Below are 11,364 nucleotides of genomic sequence, written 5' to 3'. Positions count from 1 at the left end.
ACTGAAGAGCCCCTGTTGTGAAAGAAGTCAAAGCAGTCTTGAATAACTCAAACACTTCTGCCAGATTGTCAGATGTCAATTTGTTTTCTATCACTGCTCTTCGAGGTCTTTCTTCTCATCATTTGCCATGGTTTGGAAGTACTCATCTCCACTGAGTCATCTTCTATTAATTCCTCTGGCATGGCGTCTACTTACTCTTGAACTTCTCCAAGATTCTTATCTTGAAATCTTTTTTTTTTTTTTCTTGGCCATATCCACAATCTCTTTCATAAGTTTCTTGCCTGGCTCTGCTATAAATCCTATGAAGTCATGCACAACATCTGAAGACAGTTTTCTCCGGCAGGAATTTATTGCTGCAGCCCTAATGGCTTTCATGGCTTTTCCTATACAAATGATGACCTCTTCAAACCTTCCAGACTTTCACGGTGCTCTCCCTACCAGGGTTCTCTCTTCCATACTGCTGACAATCCTCTCCATGGAGTACCATATGTAATGAGCTACAAAGGTCCATATAACCCCTTGATTTAGAGGCTAAATAAAAAGATGCTGTGTTTGGGGGCAAGTAGAATATTCAACATCTTCAGTGTTGAAATCATGGGGTTCTGGGCAGTCAGGGGCACTGTCCAATATCAACTGCTTCTTTTCCTTACTAACATGTGTCCTTTGTGGTATTTTTATTTTCGAAATAGGGGACCTTCATCTGCATTAAAACTTGTTCAATCAGATATTCTTTCTCCTCAATGATTTTCTTAATGGCATCTGGGAATTTGTCTGCTGCCTCCTCATTTGCAGGAGCTGCTTCCCCTGCTATCTTGGCATTAAGATAAACCTCCTTCCAAAATTATCCAACCATCCCTTGCTGGCATTAAATTCTCTACCTTTAGATTCTTCATCTTCCTTTTGCTTTAAGTTGCCACATGATAACTTTGCTTTTCCTCAAATCATAGTACAGTATATAGGTATGCCTTTCTTATAGCAATCCTGCACCCACATAAAGTTTCTATTTTCAATAAAACATGAAAAGGCATTCTCAAAAAGTGCAAGGTTTTCACACCTGCTGGCGTAGCAGAACAATGGCTTCATGAATTTCCTTTTTTTTTTCTTTTTCACAGTGGTCCTTAACACAGAATTCGATGATCTTGAAATGCTGAGCCAACCACAGCAGTAGACCTTAATCAACCTATCAACCAATTCAATTTTTATTGTAATAGGACTTTGCTTCTTGGGGGCACTCCCAGCATCACTAGCGGCACTTTGTATGGATTCCAGGGTGTAACCCAAAGTTTACAATATTGCACTAAAGACCATGAAAAACACACAAGAATCCAAGGAGATCTCTTTTTACTGCACTACACCATTTACTGGAACTGAACAGTTTACTTAATATTTTCATATTGTTCATTGCTAATATAAAGAAGCAACTTTTTTTTAATTGATCTCATATTCTGTGAACTTGCTAATAAGCTCGTGATTTCTAATAGTTTTTTTGTGGAGTCCTTAGGATTTCTCCAAACAGAATCATGCCATCTGCAAACAAGGACAGTTTTACTTCTAACTTTGATGCTTTGTATTTCTTGTAGTCTTTCATTACACTGGCTAGAACCCTCAGCACAAAGCTGAATGACGTGGTAACTTTACACATCTTGTCTTTTTCCTGCTCTTAGAAGGAAAGCTTTGTAGTCATAAACTATTAAGTGTGATGCTGGCTATAGGTTTTTCACAGATGCCCTATTTCAGAATTGAAAGATCTCTTCTATTCCAAGTTTGTTGACAGTTTTTATTATAAATCGGTGTTGGATTTGGTCAAATGCTTTTTCTGCAACTATTGAGAAAACCATGTGCTTTCTGTCCGTAATTCTATTAATCTGGTATATATTAATTTTGAAATATTAAGACTAAAAACTTGCATTGCTATGATAAAGCTCACTTGGCCAGAGTGTATAATCATTTTTATATGTTGTTAGATTCAATCTGTTAATATTTTGTTTATGATTTCTGAATCAATATTCAAAAGACATACTACCTTGTAATTTACTTTTCTTACAAAAATTTCATCTGGCCTTGATATTAGGATAATACTGGCCTCACAATATATGTTGGGAAGTGTGCCTTTCTCTTTTGCTTCAAGTTTATAAAGGAATGGTATTATTGCTCCTTTATTTTTTTTTTAATTTTTTATTTTTTATAAACATATATTTTTATCCCCAGGGGTACAGGTCTGTGAATCACCAGCTCCTTTAAACATTTGGTAGATTTCAACAACAAAACCATCCAGGCCTAGGCTTTTCTTTGTGAAAGACTTGTAATGAAGATTTCAATTTCGTTACATGTTATATGTCTATTTAGATTTTGCATTTCTTCTTCAATTAATTTCAGTAATTTGAGTCTTTCTAGTAATTTATCAATTTTGTCTAAGAGGTCTAACTTGTCCACATAACACAACTGCAATATTAAACAAGTCAGCAAACACTAAAGATTTACTGGTGCTAACAATTATGTGAAATCCTACTTCCATTTTTTTTTTTTTTTAATATTTATTTGAGGGTGCCTGGGTGGCTCAGTGAGTTAAAGCCTCTGCCTTCAGTTCAGGTCATAATTCCAGGGTCTTGGGATCAAGCCCCGCATTGAGCTATCTGCTCAGCAAGGAGCCTGCTTTCCCCTCCTCTGCCTGCCTCTCTGCCTCCTTGTGATCTCTGTCTGTCAAATAAATAAATAAAATCTTTTTTTTTTTTTTTAGATTTTATTTATTTATTTATTTATTTGACAGACAGAGATCACAAGGAGGGAGAGGGGCAGGCAGAGAGAGAGGAAGGGAAGCAGGCTCCCCGCTGAGCTGAGAGCCCAATGCAGGGCTCTATCCCAGGATCATGACCCGAGCCGAAGGCAGAGGCTTTAACCTACTGAGCCACCAAGGTGCCCCAAATAAATAAATAAAATCTTTAAAAAAAAATAAGAAAGATTTATTTGATAGAGTAAGTGAGAAGCAGACTCCTCGCGGAGCTGGGAGCCGGATGTGGGACTCGATCCCAGGACTCCAGGACCATGACCTGAGCCAAAAGCAGTTGCTTAACCAACTGAGCCACCGAGGTACCCCCTACTTACAATGAGTTTTTAACATTTTTTTCTATACCACTTGTAAAGAAAGTCAAAAAAAGAAAAGATTCCATTAGTGACTCTGATGGTTAATTCTAGGGGCCTACTTGGCTGGGCCATGGTGTCCAGATATTTGGTCAAATGTTACTATGAATGTTTCTGTGAGAGCACTTTTTGGATGAGATAAACACTTAAACTGGTGGACTCTGAGTAAAGCAACCTGCCCTCCATAATGTGAGTGGGCCTCATTCCATCAGTGGAAGGCCTTAATGAAGGCTGACCTTTTCCAAGCAAGAAGGAATTCTGCCAACAATCTCCAGACTTAGAACTGCAACATCAGCTCTTCCCTGGGTCACCAGCTTCACAGCTTACCTTACAGATATTAGACTTTCCAGCCTCCATAATCACAAGCCAAGTCCTTAATTATTTCTCTCTCTCTAAATATGTGTGTGGGTGTTTATTTATGTATTATATGTATTTACTTATACATACACATTCTTGTGGTTCTCTGAAGAACACTGACAAATACAGTGACATATTAATTGCTGAATTTGAAGATTTATCTAAGGTTAACCTAACATCTTTTTCTTCTTATTAATGAGACCATTTTTTTTTAAGGTTTTATATATTTATTTGACAGAGAGAGATCACAAGTAGGCAGAGAGCCATTCAGAGAGAGAGGGGGAAGCAGGCTCCCTGCTGAGCAGAGAGCCCGGTGTAGGGCTCAATCCCAGGACCCTGAGATCATGACCTGAGCTAAAGGCAGAGGCTTAACCCACTGAGCCACCCAGGCGCCCCAGTGAGACCGTTTTTGATAGAAAATTGTTTTTAGGGCAACTGGGTGAATCAGTTGTTAGGCAACTGCCCTCAGGTCAGGTCAAGATCCTGGAGTCCCAGGATCGAGTCCTGCATTGGGCTCCCTGCTCAGTGGGGCGTTTGCTTCTCCCTCTTACCCTCCCTGTTCTCATGCTTGCGCGCTCTCGTTCTCTCTCTAGTAAGTAAAGTCTTTAAAAAAAGAAAATTGTCTTTAGTATTTCCTTTAATTCATGAAATTTTATTAAATTTTATTAAAGTTACTGAAAATATTAAGTTTCTTAATGGATTTCTTCTTACTCTGTATTTAGTTTTTCAAAATAAATTTCAACATTGCCACATTTAAAAGCTAACCTCTCCTCCAAGATACATACTGACTCAGTAAATCTTCATTTAATATTTACTGAGCACCACCTATACGCCAGGTACTTTGCTGGTCTTGGGGAGATAAACAGGTATATAAGTCTTTGCCCAAAAGCAAAGAACAGCATCTAGACAATAAACAAGCAAGCATAGAATTTCAATATAACACAGTAAGTGCTATATGACATCTTCCATAATCCACAGCAAGTACCAGTTTGGTACACAATGAACTTTCTTTATACACAGAGATAAAGGCTGGCTAATACAGTTTTATGCCCAGGTCTAGGTTACCTTTTTTTAACTAAAATTTCAGTTTCTTTTTTGGAATATAACTGGCTTTTCAGTATTTACAAGTTATATCTGAGTTGCAAAAATTCTTTCTACATGTTTTCCTCTGTATTCCCCCATTCAATAATGGCTGCCACAATTAGGACACTTTTTTCTTGCATCTATAATGAAAACCTTAGACAGGAACTGCTCCAGGTCAAATAGATGCATACCACTGCTTTTTAATCTCAAAAGGCTGTGGTCATGTCCCTATACTGTAAATCACAAAACTAGTATTTTCAAATACAGAACAGGATCTATAATACCAGATATAGAGAAAAAGAAGGGGTATATACACATACGCACAGTCTAACCATGAAATTATATACAAGATACTGCTTAAGAGAAGACTAAAGGGTAGGGTTGGGAAGGTCACAAATTTTCAAACTATTATGTACTTTTAAAAAAGATTTATTTATTTATTTTAGAAAAAGAGGGAGAGCACGAGCAAGGGGAGGGGCAGGGGAGAGACAGAGAGAGAGAGAAGCAGACTTCCTGCTGGACACAGAACTCAACACAGGGCTCAATCTCAAGACTCTGAGATCATGACCTGAGCTGAAATCAAGAGTTGGATGCCCAACCAACTGAGCCAACCAGGGGGTCTCTGTTCTATACACTTTATCATTTTGCATGTGCAAATTTTATTTCTTTACTAGAAAAAATTTTTTGACAAAACTCAAAACAAAGCAATGCTTCTATCTTCACCATTTGAGCTACCTTTCAAACGTAGCAGAAACAATCTATGGATGGTGGGTTAAAAATAGGTATATATGAAAAAATGTTGAAAGTACTGGCTATATTATGTCAATTATTAAAATATCTTCTAGGATATAAAGCATTAGAATCAAAGTAATAATTCTCAGGGCGCCTGGGTGGCTCAGTCATTAAGCGTCTGCCTTCAGCTCAGGGCATGACCTCAGGGTCCTGGGATCAAGCCACACATCAGGCTCTTTGCTCAGCGGGAAGCCTGCTTCTCCCTCTCCCACTCCCCCTGCTTGTGTTCTCTCTCTCTGTCAAATAAATAAATAAATTCTTTAAAAAAAAAAAAAAAGTAATAATGCTCAACCTAAATGAAAATATTCAATTTCTCTAAGAAAGAGAAAAGCTTAAAAAGATGATATTTAACTGAGGTACATAGACCTAAACACTTAAAAAATTACAGAAAGCACTTCTAATAATGGTTACAGGGCGCCTGGGTAGCTCAGTGGGTTAAGCCGCTGCCTTCGGCTCGGGTCATGATCTCAGGGTCCTGGGCTCGAGTCCCACATCGGGCTCTCTGCTCATCGGGGAGCCTGCTTCCTCCTCTCTCTCTCTCTGCCTGCCTCTCTGTCTACTTGTGGTCTCTCTCTGTCAAATAAATAAATAAAATCTTTAAAAAATAATAATAATAATGGTTACAAATACAATAAGGAGTTAGTAAAAGTCGACTAATTCCTTTTAACTAAAAAATCACTAATGTGCCTAGATATGGTGTAGAAAGTATTATTTGCTTCTACAGGTCATTTTCAGCTGACTCCCATATTTCATTAAACCTAAATTATTCTAACAAATTCCTACTAACGACATAATTTCATTGACTTACATAGACTAAACCATGTACATGCTATATAAAATAAAGAACTTCACTATCCTTTGTCCTGGTTCCTAGAAGGTTAATTTCTAAATCCTTGGAATATTCCGAGTGATGAGAGGCTTGGAATATTCATGGTAGGTCCCTGGGACCCATACCCAATAGTTTATACAGATTCATGGTCAGCTCCTACATAGTTTATGCTGAAGAGATAACATAGATGTGAGCTGGTCACATCAGAAAGACCACACTGGAAAGATGTGATTAGAGGGTTAGACCCTTCAACCATTTAACATCAGCCAGACCTCAGGTAAAAATAGGGAGTCTGGAGGCTGAGGGAAATCTCAGTAAAAGGGCCAGTGAAATCTCAGTAAAAGCTCTGGACACTGAAACTCAGGTGGGCATGCTGGCTGGCAATCAATGAATTTGCAAGAGAGGAGGGTAACATGTCCTGAGGCTGACAGAAGCTTCACATGCGGACCACTCCTAATCCATCTCTCCTCTTTGACTAGTTCTAATCTGAGGCCTGTGCTACAACAGAACTGTAATCATGAAGTATAGCACTTTCCTGAGTTCTGTAAGTCATTCTAGTGATTTATAAAATTTGACAGGGTAGTAGAAACCCCCATATTTGTAGCCAGAATAGAGGATAGCCTGTGGACTCCAATAAAACTAGCTACTGATGTCCAAAGTAAGAGAAGCCTTGTGGAGGACTATGCCCTTAAACTGTGAAGTTCGGTTCAATCCTGGGTAGTCGGGTGTCAAAAACCAACTCCTGAAATAGTTCTGTGTGAGGTACAGAATGAGAATGGAAGAATAAGCTACATGGATAAGCATTACCCATAAATATTACCACTAACTGATATGAATTTAGAAAAATCAGAAAAATGCAGTGGGTTTCATGATAGCTGCATCATGAGCTATCAATAGATTTTCACTTGCTAAATGAATATTGCCAGTTTATATATTATTGATAACTACTGTGCTTAATTACTTATTCAAGTAGGGTATCAAAGAACTTAATTCAAAATATAATTTCCAAATTTGACCTTTTTAGACCAGTTTGCTTCCTAAGTCCTGTAAGAAACCACATGAGAAAACTCTCAAAAAAAAGAAAAAAGGAAAGAAAGAAAACTCTCTAATACCAAACTCTTTTACAATTTTCCCATCATGACAAACTACATATTTGGCCTGACTTCTTTCCAGTCTTATTGAGAAATAACTGACATACATCACTGTGTAACTTTAAGGCATATAGCTTGACTGTTTGATTTAAATATACTGTGGAATAATCACCACAATAGGTTCTGCTAGCATCCATCTTCTTGTATAGATACAATGAAAAGGCAAGAAAAAAAAGACAAACATTTTCCTTCTGATGAGAACTCTTAGAACTGACTCTCAACAAATTTCCTAGAAGTCACACAGCAATGTTAGCTGTAATCATCATGTTATACATTATTTCCCTAATATGTATCTACATATTATTTATTTTTAAACACTGTAGTTATTTATAACTGGAAATTAAGGTCTGTTGACCACCTTCCTCTAATTCCCCTGCCCCCACCCTTCACCTCTGGTAACCACAAATCTGAGTTCTTTTTCTGAGTTTGGTTTTGTATTCTGTTTATATTCCACATGTGAGATCATGCACTATATTTTTCTGACTTATTTAACTATGCATGTCTTCAACTCAACAGTAGTGTGCAATCAAGGGTTCCATGCCAGCATTTGTTATCTGTCTTTTTGATGATGACCATTCTAACAGGCATGATGTGGTCTCTTTGTAGTTTTAATTTGCATTTTCCTCATGACTAGTGATGTTTAGCATCTTTTCATGTGCATTTGGCCTAATTTTAAGGCCACAATTATTCAAGCCAGTCAGTACCTGAATACTGATAAGTTATCAAATCAATCAAATTATATATTATTCTTTAATAAGATTCAAAGCACAAAAACAATTGTTGTTTCAGCTGGCAATAAAACACTATGAAAATTAAATTTTACACACCTAACAGAATAGTTTATTTTTGCAATCAGAACCTTCATTCACTTACAACATCTTTAATAAAGTGCCAGGAACTATGCTAGGCAGCAAATATACAATGCCAGGCAAGCTGGTATACCACTGCAGTAAAAGAGACAGCTAAGTAAATTCAAAACAACACTTCATGGGGAAAATCACAGGACAGAAGCACAAGGCATAAACAGCCAACACAGTCTTGGAAAAGCAATAAAAGGATAAAATTATCATACAGTAAACAAGAATACACTGAAGGAGCTGAGGAAGATTAATGTGATCCTTTGTTTTCTGAAAGGATAATGAGGGCAGTGCAGACTTAGTTGGGGGGGTGCTAGACCATAAAACAAAAAGAACATTAGAAAAAAATCTGAGACAGCATAGGCCTGCATAAAATAATGTTTGTGGGATTAGAGAAAAATCAACTTATTTTTAAATTCAAGCAGCACAGTCAAATGAACTTATGTAATTACTTGCTGTGGGAGACAAAGGGACAAAGGGAGTCGAGGATTACTAAGCAACACCTCATGAGAGTACCAGAAAGTTTAAGAAAAAAGATAATCTTGCATATGTTAATTTTGAGCCCATGACATCCAAGTATAGATGTCCAATAGGAAATTAGACATATGGGTCCAGAGTTCAATTAAAAAAAAAATCAGGATTGGAATACAGATTTAGGGGTCATGAACACACTGATGGCATATAAAGCCTCTTGAGTGGATAAGGTCAGTCAGGGAATGTATGAAACAAAAAGGCCTAAGACATTGCCCTAAAGAACACCAATTAAGGAATAAACAGAGGTCACTGTCTTTAAACTAGACTTTAAACTATCTATCATTTGTGCATGTAATAAAGAATAATTCTTAAATTCTTAATTCTCAAAAACCAAAACCTACATTAAAAAAGATATGAGGTCACAAAATAAGGATTTATTACCAACTATGTGCCAGTGATCTTTTCACATGTACTCAATTATTGCTACAATAACCTTTTTAAGGTAGATGCCAATTCTTAAGATAAGGAAACAGAGTTTAAATAACCTGTGCCAGGTCATGAAGGCATGACAGGTACAATCCAGAGTAAGCTGTAACCCAGAATTTCAAAGTGATTCTGTCTAACCTTATTGCTTAAGAGAATCTACTTTTAAAAAATTATCTTTGGCAATAATCAAAATTTCAATTCATAAAAATTTAGGTCTGGAAGATAACCCAACTTCTTTATGTTACAAATAAGGAAACTGGGGTCCTTAAAAATAAAGGAGCTTTTCCAAAATACAATACTAAAATTTAAAAAGAGCCTGGGGGCTCCTGGGTGACTCAGTCAGCTGGGCATCTGACTCTTGATTTCAACTCAGATTGTGATCTCAGAGTCTGGGGATCAAGCTCAGCATAAAGTTCCACGTTCAGCAGGGAGTCTGCTTGGGATTCTTTCCCTCTGCCCTTCCCCCTGCTCATGCTCACATGCTCTCTTACTCTCTGACAAATAAATAAACCTTTAAAATAAATAAAAAGATCCTGAACAGTCAAAGCAATATTGAGAAAGAACAAAGTTGAAGGTATCACAATAAGAGATTCCAAAATACACTACAAAGCTGTAGTCATCCAAGCACTATGGTACTGGTACAAAAACAGACACACAGATAAATGAAGCAGAATAACTAGCCCAGAACTAAATCCACACTTACATGTTCAATTAATCTATGACAAAGGAAGCCAAGAATATACAATGGGGAAAAGATAATCTCTTTAAAAAATGGTGTTGGGAAAACTAGATAGCTACATGCAAAAGAATGGAACTGGATAACTTTTGTACACCACACACAGAAATAAACTCAAATGTGACAGACACCTAAATGTGAGACCTGAAACCATGAACTCCTAGAAGAAAACACAGGCAATAATCCCTCTGACAGCAGTCTTAGCATCATTTTTCTATGTATGTCTCCTAAGGCAAGAAAACAAAAGCAAAAACAAAATACTGGGACTACGCTAAAATAAAAAGCTTTTGCACAATGAAGGAAACCATCAACAAAACAAGACAACCCACTGAAGAGAAGAAGATATTTACCAACAATTCATCCAGTAAGGGGTTTAATACCAAAAATATATAAAGAACTAAGGCAACACCAAAAAAAAACCAACAAAACAAAACATGTAATATAGTTAAAAAATGGGCAGAAGACAGGAAGAGACATTTTTCCAAAGAAGACATAAAGATAACCAACAGACACATAAAAAGATGTTCATCACCATAAATCAACAGGGAAATACAAATCAAAACCATATTTATACCTGCCAGAATGGCTACAATCAAAACATAAGGAACAACAAGTGAAAAAAAAGCATGTGGAGAAAATCACGTGGAGAAAAAGGAACCTTTGTACACTACTGCTGTGAATGTAAACTGGTTTAGCCATCATAGAAAACAGCATGGAGATGGCTCAAAAAATTAAAAATAAATGTAACATATGACCTAGTAATTTCATCACTGGTTACTTAACCAAACAAAACAAAAATGTTATTTTGAAAAGATATCACCCCTAAGCGCACTACAGTATTATTTACAATAAAAAGATAGGGAAGCAACCCAGTATCCATCAACAGCAAACGTATAAAGATGACGTGGTTACATATAAGAAATGAATATTAGCCATAAGAAAGGGCAAGATCTTGCCACTTGCAACAACACGGATGGATCTAAAGGGTATTGTGGTAACTGAAATAAGTCAGACAGAGAAAGACAAATACTGTATCATTTCACTTACATGTGAATCTAAAAAACAAAGCAAACAGAAAAACCAGCTCAAATACAGCAAACTGAACTGGTGGTTGCCAAAGGTAAAGTGAATGAGGGGACAGGTGAAATAGATAAAAATCCAAACAAAGATGAAAAATATAGCATAAGGAATAGAGTCAGTAATACCACAATAATGTTGTATGATGACCTTATCGTAGTAAGCAACGAGTAATATACAGAATTGTTCAATCGTTTGTACACCTGAATATAATAACACTGTAATGTTATTTATACTTCATTAAAAAATCTCTACATATTTTCACAACAGACCATGATAAAAAAAAAAACTCAGTATAGCTGCAATATTAACTTTTGTACAATTCTAATATAGTAATCTATAATTAAAATGTTCACTAGCATTTTGTAGCCTCTAAGCATCTCT

At 36.7% G+C, this 11,364-nt stretch overlaps 1 protein-coding gene across 9 annotated transcripts in view; it reads right to left on the bottom strand.

The window, feature by feature from the left end:
• The window catches only part of CSPP1 (centrosome and spindle pole associated protein 1), a 168,164-nt gene that overhangs the window by 136,745 nt on the left and 20,055 nt on the right, over positions 1 to 11,364 (bottom strand). The gene's annotated exons all lie outside the window — the stretch shown is intronic.

This window comes from Mustela nigripes, chromosome 3 (assembly GCF_022355385.1).
Source record: "Mustela nigripes isolate SB6536 chromosome 3, MUSNIG.SB6536, whole genome shotgun sequence".
Lineage (NCBI taxonomy): Eukaryota > Metazoa > Chordata > Mammalia > Carnivora > Mustelidae > Mustela > Mustela nigripes.
This window is presented reverse-complemented; position numbering and strand designations above follow the sequence as displayed.